Source organism: Falco biarmicus, chromosome 13, assembly GCF_023638135.1.
Source record: "Falco biarmicus isolate bFalBia1 chromosome 13, bFalBia1.pri, whole genome shotgun sequence".
NCBI lineage: Eukaryota > Metazoa > Chordata > Aves > Falconiformes > Falconidae > Falco > Falco biarmicus.
In genome coordinates this window covers 9,623,427-9,645,809 of record NC_079300.1, presented here as the reverse complement: position 1 = coordinate 9,645,809, position 22,383 = coordinate 9,623,427, and the positions used below count along the sequence as shown (strand labels likewise).

At 34.9% G+C, this 22,383-nt stretch overlaps 1 long non-coding RNA gene across 5 annotated transcripts in view; it reads right to left on the bottom strand.

The window, feature by feature from the left end:
* The window catches only part of LOC130158302 (uncharacterized), a 267,066-nt gene that overhangs the window by 145,227 nt on the left and 99,456 nt on the right, over positions 1-22,383 (bottom strand). For all 5 annotated transcript variants that reach the window (XR_008825234.1, XR_008825233.1, XR_008825235.1 and 2 more), the window contains one exon: positions 11,648-11,709. This is a non-coding gene — a long non-coding RNA (uncharacterized LOC130158302). The remainder of the gene's footprint in view (positions 1-11,647; positions 11,710-22,383) is intronic.

Below are 22,383 nucleotides of genomic sequence, written 5' to 3'. Positions count from 1 at the left end.
AGCCTTCAGTAATCAGAGACAATTTAATCTGAATCATATAGAGTAGTATAACAGTAAATTATGAATGTTGATTGAACATCAGAAAATATAATAATTGATTTTAAAGTCACATATAACAAACTAGTGGGTAAGTTCACCTCATATTTCTTCCAACCTGTTACTCGCATTCAAGGCACAGCACCCATTTGACTATATGATGTTTCAGTTTTGAAGTTTAATATGACAGACCTTCTAGCCTGTTGCTAGGTAAGTTAAATCAGTATCATAAAACATTAAAAATCAGTATCTCATTTTCAGACTGAATTTGGCCAATGTTAGTGTCCATCCATTGGATCCTGTTATGTCTTTTGTCTGCTAGATTAAGGGGCTGCCTACCATCAGAAATCTCTTATTCAGAAAGCAACTATTAAAAATGGATGGACCTGAACACTAAAGGCTTTTTTGTAACCACAGCTTGTGTCAAAGCTATCACCATTTTATATGTGAGTATGCGTAGAGTGGCAAGAGGAGTAAAGCTATGCTCAGAAGTCAGTTTTATGGTGTATTCTCCCAAAGAGCTGCAAAACAGAAGTAAAACATAAATAGTTTAGAAATGCTGAATTATGTTTTCCCAATTCTTCTCTATCCCCTTACCTGAAAGGTCATGTTACGTCTAAATCAGATTCAAAATTAATTCTCAGCAGAAAAGTTTAATAAATGTTACTTGCAGAGGGACAAAAAACTTGACAAGTTTCTCACAGTGTGTAGCAAGTATAGAGCTTTTGTTTGTGTAAAGTATTACAGTAAATGGCAATAATAATTATAAACTGTAAACCACAGTGCATTATCTCCTCTATTTGAATTCCCTATGGAAAAATTTAAGAACATATTCATATTTCACACCTTCCTGAACACAAAGGCCAGGATGCCAATAAACTACACAAAATAATAATAATCAGAGAATTTAAGACATAAAATATTGCCCTGCTAAGAGCAAATAAATGTTGTCTTACTAATTATTATATATTCAGATATATTTGTTTTTCTCATCTGCCTCTCTAGGCATTGGATCCTGGAAGCGCCTCAAAGATCCAATAAATTTTTCTGTGTTAAGAAAACCAAATGTTCTCTCCACTTAGCTTCTAAAACACTGGAATTTTCTACATCATTTTTCAGTCAAATTGATATTATAGAAAACTTATCATAACAACGAGAATACAAAAGCATAAAAAGATCTAATAAAATTAGTGATGTAATTCACAATGGATGTAAATCAGCAGAGTTTCACAGAGGGCAATGGTAGTAGTCTGGTTTACCCCCTTAAATGACTAAAATCTCACCGATCATCGCTGTTTAGATGGATCACAGTTTAAATGAACAAGTGTTGCAGTACAGCTTCTGTAGAATATATGGACAGTTGTTTCAGAAATTATGTTTTGGATTATATTCAAATTATATTTGAAAATATTAATACATGTTACAAAGCCTAATTTGTATAACAAAACCCACTAGCCTACTCTATCATCAGCCTTACAGAAATATCTCATCAGATAAGGAAACTGATCTTGAAGTTCTATACGCTATAGCACAGTCAAAAATCTAATGCAAGCAAATCCAGGTTTAATACGAACCAGGCAAACTTTAGTTAATGAGCAACAATGCACCAAAAATATTTAATTTACTTGTTGTTTCTCACCACTTACTGTTCCTCACTACTACCCGTTTATGATAGTTTGAGAACGGCCAAGGACAATATATCGCTGCATCCAGCTAATATGAACCTTATTATTCATGACGTATATTTTTTTCTTATAATAAATAATACAACAATATGTTTCCTAATTGTAACAAAAATATATTCCAAAGCAGTTGGTGGCTATGTTCCATGTTTTTCTCCTGATCTCTCTCTGAAACAAAAGGCTGTCAGATTTTCCTTCTCTTGGTCATATTTTGCCACATTCATTTCACACGTCACTTACATTCTCTTCCTTCAGTCCTTTCTCTTTTTCACTGCCACCCCCATTATTGATGGAGTCTTAGGTCCCTATATTTTTCCTGCAGCAAGTCTGTAATCAACACCTAATTTTTTACAGTGTATTTATCTGCCAGGTGAGTGATAAAAGTAATGCATTCTCCACACTCTTCTAAGATACGTAGCTAGGTTGCACTTGAAGAAAACAGATTACTTAGTATAACTTCTCCAAGGTAATAATACATACTTTCTTAAAACTGTAAATAAAATGATAGCCCTAAAAGCTGAGTTTGGACCTTTGTCTATTAAAGCTTTCTCATAGCTTGCTCATGAAGATGGTCAACCAAAGCAAAACTTCTGTCATGATCTATTAATAGAGAATAAGGATTAATGAAGGATTATGTCATAATGAGTCTGCCTGCAGAGTTGCTTCAGTTCTTGTCCTTTACTGCCAAAATACAGTTCTCATTTCCAACAAACAAAGTCTATCTGAGAGAAAGCACAGAGCCCCTTTAGAACTGGAAAGTCCTGTGCATAATAATGAATGACTAACTCTTCTTTTGCCAAAGCGCTTCAGCACTTTCAATGTCATAGGTCAAAGCAGTGATTCAGAGGGGGCCTGATCCTTATCTAAGCTTTTGCAATGAAATTAGAATGCACTGTATCCTTATTAAAGAAATGTTTGTTCCACCATCAATGAAATGAAAAGAAAGTGGCTCAAAGCAGTTTTGCAAATCACGGCAATAAACTGCTCGAGTTAACTGCTTTATTACAAATATTTAATTATTCTCTATGTTAAAGATCATGCATTTGTAAAGTTGAAATTAATAGCATACACGATAACCTATTTGGATTTGTATGTGTCTCAGAGGGTATTTTGTCAAATGGATTGATGCTAGTAGCCTTCTCATTGAAAATGTAAAAAAAAAAATAAAATCACACATTTGCAGAAACTACTTCAGTTTCAGCAACACAAACAATAAAAACAAAATAGGATTTTTCTTAAATAAATTATTTAAACATTTCTTAATATTTGCACACAAAGCTCCCTACATACTCTCAATAGATACTGCATAAACATTTATATACATAAAAAAGTTGGTCATATTATGCACAGCTATCGCATTAATATACACAGCTACTGTAGTAATTACCTGCATGCTAAAGAAGCAAATTTTTTCTATTAAAGTTTTAGCTGCTAAACTCTTAATGGTTGAATTTAACTATGCTGAACAAAATCTGTCAATGCAACCCACTTTTTTTTAAAACATTTAAAGCAATATGGAAGACTCGTAAATATACAACAGTGATTTAAATAATTAATTAGAAGTCAGATAACACTAAGGAAAAATAAGTGAAAAAAATGAGACCATTACATTAGTCACTGAAAAGAGAAAGGCCAAATTCATATTTGATTTGTGCTTGTTAAACTAGCTACAACAAAACAACAGAAAAAATATAAAGTTACACCTGATCTAGATTAAGTTTCAAATAGAATGTAACCAAAGAGTATATTAGGATTGAAAAGCAGAATACTAATCTCTAAAATTAGAAAATTGATCAACTGGGATATGCATCAGAGAGATTCATCAAAGCCTTGCAACAGCCTATCTCCATTTACTGTTTAGATACAGCTAATCTACATCATTAAATTGACCATTCAGTAACTGAAAATCTGCCATGTAGGTCCCGACTTTTCATAGAGGCTTTTAAATATGTATTCGGTAACTACAAAGTACTGAATATATTTTCAGTCTTTTTATACTAAGATTTACAACTAATGACCTTAAGCAATGTCATGCATGTAAAACAAAATTATGAGACCACCCTGGTTTGAGCAGAATTAAGGTATAGAATCATACTTCATTCTTATTCAAATTTAGTAGGATAGAACAAAAAAAAATCCATAGTAATATAGCTAAACCTATTTCATAGTTTTACTTTGTAAAACATGCCTCTTCACTTGTATTTTGCTATTACAGGCTCAATATAAGTAGACAATTATCTAAGCTTAATGCCAAGAATGATAATGCATTGAGCACATGCAAAATCCTTGTGCAACATCAACTACAGCCTGCAGGGATAAAACATTTATCAGTTGCTCCTTAGAGCACTAGTGGTTTGAAAATTTGGCTGCCCATGCCGACATTTAGTGAAATCATAGTTTTAGCTTCATTCAGAACCCAACACAGTAAAGCCTGATACCAGGATGACTCTGTTGGCAATCTGCCTCCCCGTACCCACATGCACTGCAGGCTACTTTCTGTCCCACTACTTCCCATGAAAGAAGTCCTTTTACTTAACTGCAGTAGTTGGCACAGTGCCCCTTTCATGGACCAAACTAACCGTCATCTTGGATGTAACAAATTAGTACATTCTCAGAATAATAATAAGTATGGACATGAAAACACTATTGTTTTTACTTGGAAATGAAGTAACTACATTTTAGCTGGGTGACTTTTTCAGTTCAGCACCACAGGCAAAAATAAATCTTATAAAAAGAAGGGACAATTACAGCAGAGATGAGAAACAGGCTTTTGCTGTGGGTTCAGAACTAAGAGAGCTTCTTCTCATACTGCCTGAATATACTGTAAAATAAAATTTTTAGTATCAAACAATTTGTTCCTTTGAAAAAGAATTGCTGTAGGTTTTTGTACTTGATCTACAACTGATAGAGATTTTTTTGCCTGTAAAGTACAGAAATGCTTAAGTAAGCACTATTAACATCACAATGAAATATTTTACAAAATACACTGAAAACATTAAATATAGAATAATGGAAGAACGAGACTCAAGCTAAGCATGGAAGTATGACTGTGTATTTTCTAATTGTAAAACACAAACTTAGGTAATGTGAAAGATAGCTTTAATGACAAATAAATATTTCTAAAGCATTGCATACTTGCCATTTTATCTGGGAGCTGTGATTATAATAAAAATGCATTTTTTTCTCCTCAAGCTCTGCACATTTAATTGCACATCAGATCTTTTAAAGACAGTATCACAGAACACATTTTATATTGCCATTTTAAACTGTTGATGAAAGTAAATTCACATTATTGTTCCTGGCACACTAGCACAGATGTCCTAGACCAAGTTCTCTGAAAAGTACAGATAATTAAAACTTTCCTGTATCATAGTCCAAGACAGTGGCAGCTTTCTTGTCAAACTATGATATGGAACATTAATAGGGATTTGAATAACAAGTGCATCCCTTACCGTGTAACTCCTTAGCAGCAGATAAGACTAAATTAGTGTGAAGTGCTGACAAATATGAGATATTAAAACAAATATTTGTTGTAAATATGCTAAACATATTTCCATTTTATTCCACGTTCCGTTTGTGAAAAAAATATTCAACATGTATCAAATATAATTATAAAATACTGAGTTTGAGACAGTTCAAATAATATAAGGTATTTTATGTAAAAATGTAACAATTTTACTAAACTTTCTGGTTCAAATGAGTCCAAGAATATCTCATTATAAATGGAGACAGTCCTGAAAAAGCAATCAAGCATGACTAAAAAGATCACTCTTTTACACAAAAAAATAGCCTTCTTATTTTACCCTTTGTTGGAAAGACATTTGGCCAGCCACAGGGGAAATACATAATCTACTTTTATATTCAAATAATATATTTCAAAATTCTATGCATACCAGGACCTTAAAACAATTCTGGGTGGAATATATAAGACATGGGTTTATGTGATCCTAATAACTGAATTGCTGACATGGGCTGACAATTACTTGGGGGGCTTTATTTGTTTGTTTCTCTCACTCTAAAGCATGTGTACATTAGTTATTTCTAATGTGACTTTGAAGGAAAACACCAATGAAACACTAATAAGATATACAGGGAGATCCTGGTTAGAGAAATAGAAGTATTACATACAAGTACACCCATTTTCATGGAGATGTTGATTATTACAGCTACCTTAATTCTGAAGCTTAATACTGATCAAAGCAGCATTCCACCACAAATGTCACATATAAGAAGTACATCTTTTCATTTAAAATATACAAACCTCACCATTAGTGCATCCTTTTAATTTTTACATTCATATAAGATATTAAAATAAAGAGTATTGACGGTGATTTGCTTTCAGCATCGGAAGGACTAATGAAACAACATCTCAGTTTTTAAGGATACTAATATGTCAGTGGTTCTGGAGGAAAATTGTTTTTCAAGGCAATACTGCCAGGGTAAGAGTCAGGGAGGAGAGATGCAATTGATGTTTTTCACTTTAAACAAGACTACTGTTATTCAGTTTCTCAATACCCAGGATTATGAAGATCAGAGTACTATACACCCCAGAAGAGGAAAAGCTTAGAGCAATTATAGTTCCCTTCTCAGTATTGTAGCATTCCCTGTTGGTTTTCAACAAATAAGCAGTCTACACACATCTTGCTTCATGACTGCCTGAGGTTCCTGCTAAAGCTCACAAATGTAAAAAAAGGAAGAGGGAATTGAATTAATGCAACATCAACATTTTCAGCCCTGAATTTTATCACTAGTGAAGAGTTAAAGTTTTCTTGTCTTAGCTGGATATGTTCCCCACTTACGCCTTTGCCAAGAAATAGCAAAGTTACAATATCAGGGCAAAGGACTGAGGAGTGAAATGTCAGTGTGACTTGCACATTCATAGCTTTCTCTGGGTCTTTTCAGCTTATACAGCAGAGCAGGATGAATATTTGTGCTAACTACACATTTCAGTACAAAGAACCCAATTCAGAGGAAAAAAAAACCCTCGTACCATTTATGGCGACTGTGCACTTTACAAAATACAATTATAAATGGTTTATTCATACATAGGGAAGAGCCTCTATAACTGTTGTGTAAGCGACCTGCCCCTTGTCGGGTTTGATGAGCCTGATCCAAAGCCCAGTGAGGGTGAGGAAAGAACTTGCGTTGACTTCAGCTGTCAGGCTCCAGTCTCCTTCACAAATATTTCACATTTAAAAACCAAGAACTGTGTAACAAAGTTGGAATACATGATGTATATTGTACATAAAAGCTGTTACTGAGATTTAAACACCTGAGCTAAAGTTGTATATGACATCACTGCCTGGATTTACAGGTCAGGATGAAGAGAATTGGAATGAAAACAATTCTTAGGTATTTTGCACTCAAGTAGTATTTTAAAAATAGCAGCTACTGTCTTATGAAGACAACAACTTTGTATGGATCATAGTTATACATACAAAGTGCTATATTTGTTTATTCTTTCTCTACTCCTGTATCCAGCAAGCACTAAAAATTTCTCACAAAGACTCCTAAAAAAGCAAACTAATATAGCTATACATCCATGGCAGCTAATAGCACAGGCAGCTAATTAATTATGTACTTACATGTGCAACTAGCTATTAATGCAAATTATATGAACAGTTGAGCGCATACTTGGTGCACACAAATTGCCCAATATGTTAAAAGTCTTACCCAAAGTAAAAAAATGTCCTATCTAACAATTACTTTGAGCTTATATATCTTCAGGACCTATAGATCCAATTACACCTCTCACACACAAATGACATGCCTATAAGCCATATTCATGACAACCATACTTTTATATTATTCCAGATACACGATACAGAAGAAAAGTTTTTATACAAATCTAGCAAATTGGGTTTTATTTTAATAAAAGGAAAACTATTCTGACATTTTATGTCTTAAGTACCATTTTAAAACTTAAGATGCATAAAAGGCATAAAGATGTGAAGAAGAAAATTAAAATACATTTCTTCAATTATGTAACACTGTGGCTCTTTCTCCTTGCCACTATTTCACTCATACGTTAGAAGTGCAATAAAAAGGTGGTGTATGAAACCCTGCATTAATTTTCTCTGATTATGTCGTCAACTTTTCAAAGAGTTAACAGGAAGAGCTGGTCACTGTGCCCCCTCCAGGTTGCAGCTCCACTGCAGCCTCTAACCAAAGGCAAGGGCAGCACAAAACATTGCTTGCCGTCTCTTTGTTGAGCATCACTATTTTAAATGCATTCATAATAACGAAACCAAACTATTTTCAGCCCAAATATTAGGATCTTCAAGGTTTCAAAGGGAACATATTAAAATAAAGATAACTGGATCTTTTCATTGAAAGGTCTACAAAAGTTTGAAAAAGTTAAAAGGACACCGTTTTCTCTTGAATCATACTACTAGTTAGATTCAATGCCAGATACATAGTTAAGTCTGTCCTAACTCTACCTCATACCTACAAAAGAATCAAAAAAAGCTTATTTTATTATTAATAAAATCTGAGTTTGGAAGCGTGACCTAAGGTGGACATCTAAGCATCCCCAGATGGTAGTGCAATTCTAATATTGTAAGTAATTTGGAGGGTAATGGCTTAACACCAATTAGAATTGCATTGTACTTCTTTGTAATGATTGTTGACTTGATATTTGAGATATGATAATTGCATATGAATGTCAACTTTACATGCATAGCTTGTGTTTCAATCTTTATCCTTTAAATAGATGAGGTAAATATAAATCAAAGACAGAATATTTTATGACCACTTTGAGCATGAATATCTTATCTCTTATCATATAGATAACAAGAACTTGCAAGTTCACCAGAAAGTCAGAAACAAGGCACATATTCCCTTACTTATTTATGTGAATAGCCAGTATCCAGAATCTGAGATAGAACATAGCTGCACAGTTCAGGAAAGGAACAGAAGAGCATGTACGGTAGAATCACAAGAGGCTATGAAAAGGAAGGAGAGTTGTGTACACCTTGATATAGAATTTAGGAATTAATATCTTAGTTTTTTCCAGAGATTCACAAAAGAAGATCTAATTCAACCTGCATTATCCAAAGGACCTGAGTTCAACCTAGCGTTTGATCAAAATTATTTAATATGCAACTAACTATAATTTTATTCTGGGATTTGTTCCTAGTACTAAGGTCTAGAAGTATAGACCAACCTTGCTAACTGTTCGGTTTTAGCAATAAGGAATACGTGCATACCTTCAAATTTGACATTAGATGTAATTGCTACAATGTCCGAGCACCTTGTCTGCAGGGGCAGTATTAGAAAATGTTTAATTTTGAACCTTCTTGATAAGAAAAATTTGTCTTTGCCTCACCTCAAAAAGTCCCAGGGAAACAAGTACTAGCTCTCCACTGAGAGTAAGACAAAAAATGCCAATCTTTCCACACCAAAAGAGTCTGACTCAGTTCTAGCTGCCCAGAAGAACAGAGTAGCTGGAACTGCAACCTTATAAACAAAGTCTCTATAAAAACTTCCCTAAAAAAAAAAATAAAAATCACTTAAAGCTGCTTAACCAATGCATCCATTGCAAAAATACAACTTCTGTAGTGTTACTCCTGGCAGGTTGAAGGATGGACACTATGTCACAGGTCTTGATCATTCATGATCAACAGGAACCAGTATACAACTCAGCTAATCAAGATCCATCTTTTTTCTACAGCATGACAAGAAATAAGGCTGAAAAAGGATACAGTTACTTTGCTTCAAGATAAAGCATTTGAAGTTTTATGAATAATTATATTTTTTATGTATACCTACACACCACAGCTGTGCATGGCAAAGAGACCCAGCAAACCCAGTATATCCAAATATATGAATCACAAACAGCTGTAACACTGCCCACTGTGTCTTTACAGGCAGGTCCTTGCCTCTACACCCAGTTTCAGCAGACTCAGGGACTTTGATTTACAAGTAACTTTGCCCAGTCCCCAGGAAATTCTTCCTTCTGTTGCCTTGAAGGCATCACTGAATGCTGTGTGCTCCTCCCTGCCATCTTAGAGCCTCTGTGCGAGCTGCAGGCTTTCAGCTCTACAATGGCCACCTTTGCTGTCCCCTCCTGCAAACTTTGGTATCTCCTACTCCTTGAGCAGGGTCTGTAGCTCACAAGGGAAAGTGTTGCGCCCCATTCCCCCCATGGGACTCATCTCACCCCATCCTCTGAAGGTATATATAAAAAATTATGAAGAGAAGCAAAACATTCAACAGTCACTATCACCTTCATACTTCAATTCATTCAACAAAAAAAGGGATCTATTACAGGAAAAAATAATGTACTTAATGTTTTAAATTCATATTTTTTCAGTATATGCGGATTTTCTACCTTAAAAAAAATAATCGGTCTTTTTAAAACAGTATGGCTACATTTAATTCTGAAAAAGCATTAAATATCCAAGCTGATAAACAGCCTTTTTACAACCACTAAGTGAAAAATAACTTATTTGCTCTGCTCTATTCCAAACCATAACACCAAATGATTGAGGTGTAGGAAAAGAAGGGAATTGTAAAACCATACCAAAAAATACACAAGTACTATTTCTTTTCCTTCAATCTATTAGTTGAGAATGCAATTCTAAACCAAAATCACACTTCCCCACTGGAAAGCCATTCCCCCTCACCCTGAACAAGTATTTAGCAAAAAGAATGGCATTAAAAAGAAATTAAAACCAATAGAGCTTATGGGGGCAGGCAATGACCTGTGTTCAATGAGTCTTCAGTTTTAAAAAGGAGTTTCACAAAGTGCAAATAGCAGCACTTTATCTTCATTTAACTGCTAACAGGACAGCATTCATTCCTGACAGAAGGCCGAGGAAACTGAGGCCTGGATTCACTGATTCACCAAACTGTGCCCATCACAAGCCTCTGTGGAAAGAACTGGTTTTATGATCCCTGTTTCAGTTCTGATTTCTGGAAATGGCTGAGAGTAGCTTGGTTCCTTCCCTCCCTGTTAGCCCACAGTTCAGAGAAGCCTCTGTGATGACTCCTTAACCGTGGTCCTAACACCAAATCCACCAAATGCAACTTGAACGTTGCCATTTATTTCAGTGGGTACTTGAACAAATCTTGTATCTGTAGCAGCAAAACATCAGCAGGAAGACTACAATCTTTTCCTCTGCTTTATTTTCTATATTTCTATATGAAATAATGCAAAGGGGTTGAATATGATGCCACTGCTATGAACTTTATGTCAACTCTTAACTCCCCTCTCAAATTTCAGTAAATTGCTTCCCAGCCCCAAGAATTGCACAGGGTTACAGGAGGTCTTAGCATCTGCATATCATCTTGCATGTCCCTTCAAGTAAAATGAATCTGCAATTGGATTTGCCTTTTTTATTTTATAGTAGGTTGTTTGGAAATTATCAGCATTCTGCCTGATTTATAAATACAAAGCCAAAATGCCCACAAAAATAGTGTCTGCTCATATATACTGAGGCAATGTTTGATGTTCTTCCACTCCAGAGCAGAAAAGAATTGATTTTCAAAAACCTTATTTACACTGACGAGTGGTCAAGTGAGACTTCAGGCCAATGCAGATGTATTTGCAAAACACATTTACAAGAGGAAATGCTTTTGGTTATCACTGCTCTGAAGTTTTCGTAAGAAAAGTCTGTAGAGAGATAATCTCCAGTGTTAATATATGTTACCAGCTTTTACTCAAGGGCAGCGCTGAAAAACCAACATGTAGAGATGGATTTTTTTGAAATTTTTTTTAGGGTAAACAATCACCCATGTACACAAGCAGAGTAGTTTAACCATCTTGTCCTCCACTAGGTGGATACGGAGCCACTTTTCCAATAAAAACCCAAGAAAATGTTAATAGCACTTTTCTGGGTTTATACTTGCAGGTAATATTGCAATAAACTGACCTGAAGCATGACTATTTTTCTTAAAAAAAACACCACAAAACCAAACAAACTCACTTTGTGTTGCCTGTGCTGACTCATCCAGTTGACTTGGCATATTCTCCATATCAGCTGCACACCTTTTTAAAAATAAACAAAACAAAAATTAATGGGCAGTCTTCTAGTCAGTGACTGGTTTTATACACTGCCTCCTAGCAATAACAACTTGTACTTGTTTCATATGTTTCATAGAGGGAACTCAAAGGAACAGATTACAATTACACCTCATCCTTCCTAAGAAGCAGAAAAATTGGAGCAGCAGATGCTCAGCAACCTTGAGAAAAAGATCTCTTTGCAGGCTACTTACAGAAAGCAGCGATAAAAACATATGATTTGACCCTCCCTTTCCTTTTCTAACACTATAGCTGCAGAGCCTTCTGATGAAGGAAGAAAGAATGTTCGCATTTCTCACAAATTTAGGATTTCTTCAGATATTAGTGTTAGTTGGGAAAAATCTTATTTCTTAACCCTTACATTATGGATAATTAATTCTTCTTTTCCTCCTCCCTAATTTTCCATCAGCACCACCCATTTAGTAACAGATAATTCTGTGCCTTTCTTCTTTTGACTACCATTGCTGCAATGCTGAAGAGAATGAGTGAGGGGAGGAGTAAATTAGAAAGAGTCAGAAATGAAAAGGGAGGGTTTGTATGAGGGAAGAGATGAAGAACAAGCAGAGGTCAAAGCAAAGAAGAAAGAAAACAGGAGAAAAATAAAAGAATAGAAAGCAAGAGAAGCAGAGAAGAGGCTTACATACTTCTGGGAGACTTCAAAATGTTCTGGAGAGGTAAACTCATAATTCCCTTAATGTTTGTTTATACATCACATCGCTTATCCTTCACACCACCTACCTCCAGCAGGCTGAAGGAGCTTTAGGATGGGAGTATTGTGCCTCAGGGACTTTTATTTATATTACTATGTCTAGACAGGACAAAAAAATACCACTGTACAAGATCTAGCACAGCTGAGCTCCAGTCATAATTTCAGATCTCTGGATACAGTAAGGTACAAATAAATATTATTTATGTTCCAATATTAGTACAAACTTCTAATGAAAATATGAGCACAGCAGTACAGTGGAGCTGTACTGCAGGAGGTGTCTGAAGTTTCTAGGTGAAGAGGACCAGCAAGATTTGTAAGAGAGCAGTGGCCAAGAGCTCTGCTCATATCCAACTCCTTCATGGAATCTTTCAGTCCCAGATATGGCCTGGGCCACTCTTTTCTGGTAGAAGTTACTAAGGGCACTCTGCAAAGTTTAATTTTTTTTATTATTTTTTTTTTCAGATCAGACGAGGTAAAGGCCCAAGCCTCCTTGTGCCAAATGAAAAAAATTGTCTTGCTCACTTAAAGTACTAAGTAATTGGAAGGAAAAAGGGATGGAATCATGCTCAGACAAGAAATGAAGGCTAAACCACTTCCATTCTTGGGTTTGCTGCCCCCTGACTGAAGCATTAAGGAAAACATGTGTCATGTGTTTTGCAGTTTTCAGCCTTATTTATGTAAATTGACAAAAATCCCATCCAGTCAACAGCTCTACATCAGTTTATTCTAGAGTAAAAATGTAATCTTTAGTGCCTGATTTGACGGCTGTTGGCCATCTTGAAGTTGAACACATCTGAAAATCAGGCAATGAATGTCACGCATCAGGCTTGCAAGATCAATGGACATTAAACAAACGCCTTTGTTATTCAAGTCTGATAAAGTGGAGATAACATTAGATGGTATGACTGAAGGATTGTATGTTCTTGCAATAACCACATGTAGTACTGATGCCTTCATTCCTGACAGCTTGGGCTACATGTATCTTTGCTCTGATCCAGTACAGCCATTCTTCTGCTAGCTTTATGCTTTAGAGATTTACTGGGGGAGTGGGATATAAAAAAGAAATAAAATGCCTGTAGACAGAGAATATTTCTATAATACTGCATCAAACATCCTCTTTGGTTCTTAAAGTGGCATACGTAAATAGAGGTTTTGAAACTCTTCCTCAAAGAGGTTCAAAAACGTATGTTACTGACATACATTCTTGTTTTATATATGCTCTGCACCAGTCTCATTGTAAAAGACTGCCATATACGTTGAAGACTATTTAGGATGGAACTTGGCATGTCCAAAATCACAGTCCCAAGCCTCTGCAGAACAGTGTCAGGGTCCCATGTGGAGATGTTCATAGGTCACACCTATAATGGATCAGCATGGAAGCAGTGTGGAACTCGCACTGATCAGTAAACACTTATATGCATATAATTCTGTTTTAAAAAGAAAATTCAAAAGCCCTCTGATTTTAAACGGACCACTGGTTCTGTTCAAAGTTCAGAACATAATGTTCTGGGATGATATATAGGTCCAGCAGATCTATTTACGTATAGATTAAAATGTAACTAAACCAAAGAGGTAAGATGGCCCTACCATGCCTCCCCAGTTTTCCAGGATGCTTTATCCAGCTTCACAGTTCCAGCTTCAAGTTTTGGCTTAGCAACAAGCTCCTTTATAGCTGTCAAGTTTTTTGCTGTTCAATGTAAGCTATTTCTTGTCAGCAAAAAAAGTCTATCCCTGAACTACTAAGAAAATTTATGTCACATAGCATGATCCTGGGCCATTTTTCTTGTGACCCCTAACAATCCAGCCTTTAGTTTCAACGTCTTTGATCAAATAGGTGTTTTCTCTGCTCAGTCCAGCTGCTAGGAACCAGCAGCAAGACAATCTCCTCACCCTCTGTGGCCAGGAGGAATAAATAAAGGTTTTAAAATCCTGGTCAGTCTGCCTTGCTTCAGCACATGAATATCATTAGCTGGACAACTCATAATTAAGTCCTTGCATATCAGACATGAGTTTCTAATGTCTCATTCAAAGTATACTGTAAATCAAATAACAAACCCACAAAATAAATATAATGAAACTACAGGAATGTCTAAACATTTTGTTTGTTTCCAAAACTCTTTGGAGTCTAAATCTATGCTTGAACAATCAAAAGTCACTTTTAAAAGGAAGTCAACAAATAGCTTTTACTGTTTCAGATACAAAGTTAACTGTAAAAATAAATAAATAAATAAATAAATAAATAAAAGCACAGCACTTAAAAAATAAAAGTCATACTTGTAGGTTTTTTTTTTCTTGTAAAAGGGGAATTAAACTATTAAAGGACACCTTGTTAAGTAATTATATAGCAACATCACTGTGCAATTAAATAGCCATCAGTCCCTGCAGCTGAGAAATTTCAGGTAATTATTCAAAGATAATTTAATAGGAGAATTACTGTATTCAAGAAAGCATTAGCTAGTAATCTACCTCAATTAAAGCAGCCAATTCATTTCAGCACCTTGATAATAGTTGCCTTTTGCAAAACTATCCTCCCCTACACACACACACACAAATCCTAAATTCCAAAATAATAATAAAAAAAAGTGAATTTGGTGCATTTTAGTTTCCATCATTAACAATTAACTCCCAGAGAATTTAGGATGTTTTTATTGTACATTACATTATCAGTATGTATTACTCCTACTGTTTTAGTGTTCAGCTTCAGTTTTACTGTGGCTTATATATGTACCTATGTTTGTAAGATGACTTAGAATAACAAGAGGTAAGGAGGAAATGTGTATAAAAGAAAAAAATATTTGTCTGTTCACACCAAAACAGAACACAAAAAGCTGCATAATAACTGAAAAAGTGTCTCATTGTGACAATACGTCTTCAGGGAGTTATGGGAGTCTCACAGTGTATTGCTTGGTTGTGCTACTGTACGTACACTGGAGACAGAAGTCATTAATCACACGCAGTTGCAAACAGCATTCATTGTAACAGATTTTGTGCAGAAACAAAACCTGCATATGCCACACAGCAGTTAGTTACACAGCAAAATATTTTCTCAAGGTCAGTACAGACTGGAAGGTCTTTGTTACAATGGTGAATATCAACAACTTTTGCATCTTGTAACTTCATACTTTTGAGTTTGATCTCCTTGAACTGAGATATCAATAAAAATATCTGATACAAGGAAGACACATGGATAATTTTCAGAAAGGCACAAAAGGCCATTTGGCATCCATCACTTATACAGATTCAGTGGTTGCTGAGGTCCTAGATCTCTCATACTACTTTAAAAAAATCAAAAAATGTAACAATCAAGTAATAGTTCTTTTTTAAACTTTATCCTGTTATGCAGATGTTCACTGATTTTATTACCATTTTCTGCCTCAACCAGAGCTGTATCAAGTTTTCTTTCATTTTCTATTTAATTTGTCTTAAATAGAAAATAAATTATAGTTATGAATAAAATAACATCTATATGATTCAGATTTTCATATATTCCTCATATATGCTGGGAGTTCTCTTCCCTCCCCTTAAATCATGGTACTGTGTTGATGGTAGATTGAATAAGTGTCCTTTTATCTAAGTCTTGAAAATATGTATAAACAAACACAAACCCCATTCTTAGCAAGACTGAATCCTGATTCATTTAAGAAAAATACAGAACTGTACAGATGTTGAGTGAATTTATCTACTTTTTTTCACAGGACAAAAGAAAACATAGCTGTAAAACCCTCCAAACTCCAGATCTGGAGTAATCCTAATATCTCTGAGCTATTGATCACTTACAGATATCTGTGATAAACATATATCATTGGGCTTCTGTTGAAATTATTCTGCACTATTATTTGAGCTGTTACTTGTTAAATAGCTGAAAGTCACATCTTAGACTGGGGCGCCTGCCCTGAGTCTTTGTTTTGTTTCAGTTTTTATGTCAACAGGTTTCCCATGTTTCCCTTACTGACTCTTCAGTAGTGATTAAGTTTCCATTTAATACAAGAGTACTCAGCATTACCTGATCCATTAGCACTGGTCCCAGAATTTAGAGAGATATTCAAGATTTTCTTGCTCATTTTGCAACTATTTTTAGCCTCTCATAAATCCTAATATTTTTCTGTGACATAATCATTAAAAAAAATAATAACTGAGCTACTTCAAATGGTACTGAAATTTCTTCAAACTCATGAGATTTGAATGTGTTTGCCTACACTTTTACTTGTAATAATCAGATTTCAGTTTTCTGTTATCTCTGAGTATCCTTTTTGTTTAAGGCAATAAAGAAAAAAACCACCAAAATCCAACCCACAAACAGATCCCATTATATATCTCTGTCTCAAAATCTGTGTTATCACTCCACACCGATATTCAACAAGGTACTTCAACACATATCTGTCTTAAATCACATTGATTAAAATAGGACTAATTATATATCTAAAGCCAGACTCATCCTTAAGTATCTTGCCTTATAAGAAAACAAAGGCAGGTATTTCACTGACCAGTGGTTTTCTCACCTCCTCATCTAGTGACAGATAGAAGAGCATGTATTAGACAGCATTGGTGCAGGCTCTTAAGCCTTTGCAGGTGGCTGTGATCCCTGTGATGGAAAAATCTAATTTTTCCTAACTGTTGTGAAGAGGAATGAGAAAGAATATAGCACCACAGAGATTAGTGAAGAGCCCTAACAGACTCCCAATGCAGTCTGTAGTAGTGATGAGCTGAACAGCAGGTATTTGGGGACCCTGCTCCCCTTTTTCCTTTTTCATACAACATACAATGATATTTCATACCAAGCAGAACAAATGAACACAAAACCTACTATGTATTGATAGGATTAGAATCAGAATTTATCAGGAAGCTGCACTGTAAATTATACAGCCTGAATAATTCACAATATTTACTATTGAGAACTACAATTCTCTCGGCATCCAGAGTCAAATTATATGTGTATTAATCCCCCAATCACAAATTTACTCTCTGAACAACATAATCCAAGTGATTAGAGGAAGTAGAGATTCATCCAAAATACCCAAAAGATACCTAAAGGATTTAATTTGCTCCATCACAGTGCCACTTGCTGTTCTAATTATCATTTCATCTGGAGTTACCTGTAATTTTCTTTTAGTGCCAAAAAAATTGTACATTTTGTTTTCTTAACATTTAGTAGGAGTCTGCTATTAATCAGTAATTTCTCAACATTTAGAAAATTGTTCTAGGGATTTAGTACACATTTTATTAATGGAACATCCATAGCAGCATTATCTGCATAAAACAGTCAGTAATTGATTAATAAAATATTAAATAATTTTAGTGTTAATAGGGGCCCCCTGAGAAGCTTCATCATCATCAGTCAACAGGCCAAATTTACAGACTTAATTAAGCACTCTGATAAATTGGGATCACTGATATTCTTCTTTAGGACTGTATATCATTTTACTACCTGTTTTGCATGAGGAAAGAAAGAAGGGTCAGCTGAAGCATACATACACGGAGGTTTGTGACTGTGTTGAGGAAATTTGGTTTAGCTGGGATTCAACACCTGGCATCTCTTTTCTGCAACTACTTTTAGAAGGCAAGCAAAATGACACATTCACTTTCATATGACAGAAAGCGAAGGTGAGAATTTTAATCAAATCAAGAACAGTAATACCAAACATCACTTTGGTTTTCAAGTAGAAAATAACTCTTTTCAGAGATACAAACTCAAAAGTTGAGATGCATCCTCTAAAAGGCCCCCCCTTTACCTAAAAACCCCAATAGGAAACTTTCCCCTTCCTTCAAATTCGCAGTTGGAAGGACTAGCGGAGGGGTCTGCAAGCAGTTCACAACAGAACAGCACATGCCCTCATCACATAATAGCATGTGCTGGGTCCTTCTGCACAAGTAGCATTTCCAGCAGCAGGGACTTCACACAGGACCTTTTTTAAGCCAAGATCATTCATCCACATGCAAACCACCAATGAAATCTACTATTTCACACCACCAGTAACCAAATTCCTGTACGTGGAATTTCTACTACAGTCAAGATTCAGCGTTAGGCATAAGAGAGCTAAGATCAAGCACAGGACAAAGAACCCATCAGACAAAGGACTAACATCCTTAAGGCAGAAGGAAGGGCTTAAAAAACCCAGCAGCTCTGTAAGAGGAAAAGACACGTATTGGGTCTGATCTGTATTCTCTGTTGTGAGTTAGGTAAAAGGACATCTAACTTTGTATCGCCTTATTCCTTATCCTGAGGGTAACCAGAAGGCTTAGGTGTCCTGTGTAAAACCAGGACAGATCTGCAGTACTGTTTCCCCCAAAACCTATCAGCAATTCTCCCACTTGATCTCCCCACTCTCTAACAGGAAGGACTATTCCCCACATCAATGCCTAGGAATATTAGGAAAAAGTAATAATTAGAAAAATAACAATTAAAAAAATGCAGAGAGCATAAAGAAAACAAAAAAATAGCAATTATTCAGTGAGTACAATGTGAGGCACAGTGTGCAAGCACAGCAAACTGAAAATTTCTTGCAGAAATTATTCACAGAATAGTTTCAATAGATTTAAGAAACTCATAGGCTGCTTGCAATTAAAGGTGCATACAAAAAAGGTGATATTTAATGAACAAATTAACTACTACAAGCACTATCATCTTTACTGAAAAAGTTTAAATTAGCTCTCTAACATTTTCCAAACTGTAATTTGAAGAACTAAGTACGTTTATGATTAGAAAACAGTCTTCTCTAATATCTAAATGAGGAAAAAAAATAACTAAAAGAATAATACTCGATACAGACAGGTATTTCCTTACACTGTAAGTCTTCATGGCAGCAGTCACCTATATGTGATCATGAACCCTTTTTCCCCTAAGTGCCTTGTTTCCCCCCACCTTTAGAAAAAAGAATCTAAACTTCTTTTTCAGAAAATAAGATTACAAGACATTTAAAGGTGAAAAGGACTGTTTAGGTAAAATGTGGTTCATTACAGAGACTTTAACAATCCCAAACAGAGAAAAGAAGTTCAGTTTAAATCCCTCACTGAAGCAGAGTGATGCAGGTAGCCCACCATCACTAAGGCTGGGACTGGGAGATCTTTCCCTGTTAACTCCATAGAAGACAGTGCCACCTAATTCAGTTCCAAACCCCTAAATGATACAGAAAGAAAGTATACATTTCTTAAGATGTTACCCAAATATTGATTCATCTTAGAACGATGGAAGGATTTTATTGCAACAGCAGTTGTGAATCTAAGTACTACTGAACACAAACCCAACATCTCTATCTCTCTACTGTCATTCAGGCACACTAAAATGAATAGCATAAACACTCCCATTGTAGGAAACAAATTTTTGTGTATTTATATTATTTTTGTATATTTATGTTGTTATTTTTACTATGAAAAGTCATGCAGTAAGAAAATTAAATCCACTGCATTCAGTAACCACGGAATTACAGTAAAATTCAACTTAAACCAATAACTAATAATTTTTTCTTGTGATTAATTCATAATCATCTTAATCTATTCTCAAATAAATAATATCTTACAGTGAAATAGAAATGGGACATCATCCATTTTATAAGCTACTATGTCTGTGGATCTTGGAGTGCCATTTTTAAGAAAAATCGAACTGAAATGAACAACAGAAAATGCTTTGCCAGGTTATCAAAAACACTTACATTAAAAAAGCCCTATAAAATCTAATCCTGACATCCATAGGCTACAACTTTGCATGTCCCCAGGGCACTAAAATAATACTCTTTATAACAGCAGGTGGACTATTTTAGACTTCAGCTTTCTAGATCTAACAAGGCTTTTTAAATTTTTTTTTCTTCTTGGAATTAGGGATGCTAATCACAATCTCCAAATGTGCATTGCTTGGTTGTAAAAATATTAGACCACAAACTGACATGGCAGCAATGTATTATGCTGCTACGAAGGAGTCCTAAATAGGAGAAAAACTCAAGATTCCAGGCTTGCCATCACAAAAGTCAACTTAATTGGCCACATACAGCAAAATCAACCCCCATGTCTTCCCCCAGCCAAGCCAACTGCCGAGGAAACCCTGTCTTCCTACTGGGATAAATGAAGTCTAAAGCAGGAGGAGCAGGAGATTTGGAGATTTTAAATGTAATAATGTAAGGAACCCTAAAGATGCCATCAAAATTTATCCTTAAAGATATCTTGTGATGAGTTAATGCCATTTGGTCTTAATTTTCTTTTTTAAGTATGAGTTATTCCAAATGTTTGATGAGATGATATTTTTCAGTACCGATGCCTAAATTTTAATGCATTAGTAAAACATTTAATAATATTACTATGCATTTCAGTAAATACTTACTTTCTTTAAATATATACTCTCCATATTAATAATACAGAGATCAAATATATTCAAATAATCCTTATCTAATTATCAGCCATTAGCTACACATATTGATTCCACATAGCTTGTGTAGGGTGCTGCAAATGCTGTGGATAACTCCTTCCATGCAGAAGAAACTCATCACACCAGGATCTCATTTTAAGATTAGCCCTGTTGAAGTTAAGATTTTTTTTGACATCCCTTCTTTACTCAGGGTCTTCACAGGAGAAATCAGCTTTATTTCAGTTAAGAGATTATTGATGGCAACCACATAATATTGCCCCCTGTAATTCCAAGAAAATGGACCTCACGATCCAACACATTCCTTATAATTCTGTACTGCTCAAGTTCTAATTATTCTTTCCAATGTAGCTAGCTACACAGATTAGCAAAAAAAGGTTTTAAACCCCTCACCATTTCTAGATTTAAATCAAGTTAAAAGACCTGAACAGCAAAAAGAAAAATGTCGTATGAAATGCCTTTCCTATCAGATCAATTTCAGCAAAATCAAAATTTCACTTAATATACTTTATCATGCATTCCAGTTAAAAAAAAAAAAAAAGGAAAAAAATTTACCTGAAAGAGGAGAGGAAATAAAATTCTGAAAATTAAGAGAGGAGAAAAATATGAATGAGACTAAAAGGGACCTAAAGTTTTCTGAGTAGTTTTCATTAGGTGGCTAAAAACTTGTCCAAATGAAAAATACATACTTAAAGTAACCTTAAAAATAAAAATATCCAACACAAAACCCCAATAGTTTGTTTGCAAAGCCAAAAGCTTAGAAGCCAAATAAGTAGCATCTTAAATTCCGGAAACCACAATAAGCAACAAAATCACTCAAGCGTATGATGACTGAGAATTACGTATGGCTAATATATACTAATTCGCAAAGAGCAGGTCATGCCCCTCTGGCTTAAATTGTCTTCAAAGTGATCACTGAATCTATTTTTTATGAAACCACGTATATATTCTGCCAAAATCTTAAGAAAATTATTGGAGACTGATGATAGTTCTTAAACTTCTACAAAGAAATCTTCACAAAGATTTGTATTTTTACAGTGTTGGTGGTACTACAATTGTACTTTAATTGTAAATATGGTGTAATTAAAAGCCTAGCTGTAATATCAACTTTCTGTTGAACTACTTCAATGGTGGTAACAAAGTAAGTAAAGCACTAAAACTATGGAAGAGACATATGCTGGTAGATTTCTGTTTTAAAATGAATTCTTTAAAAATGGGTAGGACAATTACACTAGATGTTTGCTAGATCAAAATGAACCAGAAAGTTATTAAAGGGTATATACATGCAAATACAAATATACATTCTGTCTATATACATTTGCATTACCCATCCTAATACCAAAGTACATCTTTTCCACAAAAATACAATAATCAGCCACCTGAGAATTACCCTGTCAACTGAGTCCAGTGCTGCATAATTATACTGTACAACATCCAAAGCCAGCTACTTGTCTTACTGAATGAAAGAGAAACTTATACTAAGTGTGTATACATTAAATAGCAACTCACTAATATACAACTGCACTAATAAAGAGATTAATTTTAATAATAAACTAATATACTTGTGGTACTTTCGGTTCTC